At 55.4% G+C, this 1,921-nt stretch overlaps 1 protein-coding gene across 1 annotated transcript in view; it reads left to right on the top strand.

The window, feature by feature from the left end:
* Window positions 1-6: 6 nt before the first annotated feature.
* BTBD2 (BTB domain containing 2) overlaps window positions 7-1,921 on the top strand; it is a 23,906-nt gene continuing 21,991 nt past the window's right edge. Inside the window, exon 1 of the mRNA XM_003788856.3 lies at window positions 7-117. The gene's annotated coding sequence lies outside the window, so the exon portion shown is untranslated. The remainder of the gene's footprint in view (window positions 118-1,921) is intronic.

Below are 1,921 nucleotides of genomic sequence, written 5' to 3'. Positions count from 1 at the left end.
GGCCACCAAGCCCACCGTGCAGGAGCGCTTCGCCTTCCTCTTCAACAACGAGGTGCTGTGCGACGTGCACTTCCTGGTGGGCAAGGGGCTCAGCTCCCAGCGCATCCCAGCGCACAGGTGGGCCGCGCGACCCCGCCCGCACCGGACCTTGTGCCCAGGCCCTCCGCTCGGGGACCCGGGACTCTCCGCCCGCGGACTCTCCCCACTCGGGACCCTGCTTCCAGGACCCTCTGCCCGGGGACCCTTCCACCTGGCATCCGAGGCCCCCCTCTTTGTGACCCTCGGGACCCCCCGTATTCCCAGACCCCTGATCTCTCCACTCTTGCCTACAACCCCTGCCAAACCCAGGCTTTGCCACCTCTGTGTCCCGCAGCTTACAACCCCGAGCCCTAGGATCTCCATCAGAGACCCTCATGCCTTTCGGCTCCCTGTCCCATGTTTATTGATCCAAGGGCCTTGCCACTTAGGTGAAAGACTGCAGCCACACTTCTCCTCAGCCCTTGAGACCCTGAGACCCCTCTCAGGCCCAGGATCACACCACTTGAACTAGAGACTGCCACCTGCCATCTCACTCATCCCTCCTTCAGCTACAGTTGGAAGGTGCCCCTTGGGCCTGAGGCTGCCCCTTGGCCCTGCACGGCTCCATCCTTGCCCCCTGACTTCCCACCCCAACCCTAGACCACTGGCCAACATGCCCAAGACTATCATCTTGCAAATCCCTCCTTCCCAGAAACCTCACCCCCAATCTAGGACCCTTCCTACACCGCCTTTCTGGAAAAGGAGTTTCTAAGCCTCAGAGGCCACTGTCTAGGGTACAGCCTCCAGGCAGTTCCCTGCCTGCTCCCAGTCCATCTCTTCCTGCCCCCCACTTCAGGGGAGGTGTGGGGGGAGGGACTCAGACTGCCTTTGGGGCCTGGAATGTTCCCTGGAGCCTGCCATGAGCTGTCCTTCCCTCCTGACCTGTGTGTAGAGACCATGGAGACAGTTCTTAGATATTTATGTACAGCTGAGTCTCCTCCGGTTTTCCCCACTGTAGTGCTCAGAGGTTCCAGTCTGTGGAGGGTCCCTGGAACCTCCTGTGGCCTGCCCCTTCCCTATCATCCAGAGGAGCTATGCCCCTCTCCCTTTCTCCCTCTCAAGCTTAGAATTGGGGACTGTCTGGTTTGTATCCCCATCGGTGCTCGCTATCCTGGGGCTTTGGGGGAGGGGTGCATGCAGCTGCATCCCACTTTGCAGCAGGTGGAATTGGAGCATCCCAAGGTTTCTGTTTGAGGGGCCTGGATGGGATCCCCCAGGTGCTGGTTGACTTGGGAGCATGTAGTTGACTGCACTTGAGGGTCTGTTGGCTGGTAGCAGTGTGGGGACAATAAAGGTGTAGAAGACCCCCAGAGAGAAGCAGGCTAGGGGTTTGGTCTTTCCTGTGCTTGGAAGGGATCTGGCAGGAGATGGAGGGTTGACTAAGGTGGGATGGGCATGGTACAGCTTACCCTTGAGCAATGCACGGTTAGGGGCGCCTACTCCTGCTCAGTCAAAAACTTAACTACTAATAGCTTCCTGTTGACCATAAACAGTGGATGAACACATATTTTTTGTGTTAGATGCATTAGCTATTGTAATATAATAAAGTAAGCTGGAGAAAAGAAAATGTTATTAAGGAAGAGAAAATGTATTTTCTATTCATGAAGTGGAAGTGGGTCATCATAAAGGTCTTCATCTTCATTTTCAAGCTGTGTGAAGAGGAGGAGGGGGTGGGTCTTGCTGTCTTACGTGTGGCAGAGGTAGAAGAAAATCCACATATGAGTGGACCCGCACAATTGGAACTTTTGAGGTTCAAGGGTCACTGTTTCTTTTTTTCTTTTTTTTTTTTTTTGAGACAGAGCCTCAAGCTGTCCCCCTGGGTAGAGTGCCATGGCATTACAGC

The sequence above is a fragment of the Otolemur garnettii genome, unplaced genomic scaffold (genome assembly GCF_000181295.1).
Source record: "Otolemur garnettii isolate 467f Iridium unplaced genomic scaffold, OtoGar3 scaffold00029, whole genome shotgun sequence".
In the NCBI taxonomy this organism is placed as follows: Eukaryota; Metazoa; Chordata; class Mammalia; order Primates; family Galagidae; genus Otolemur; species Otolemur garnettii.
Note: the sequence above shows the minus strand (reverse complement) of the source record. Positions and strands in the feature narration are given on the sequence as shown.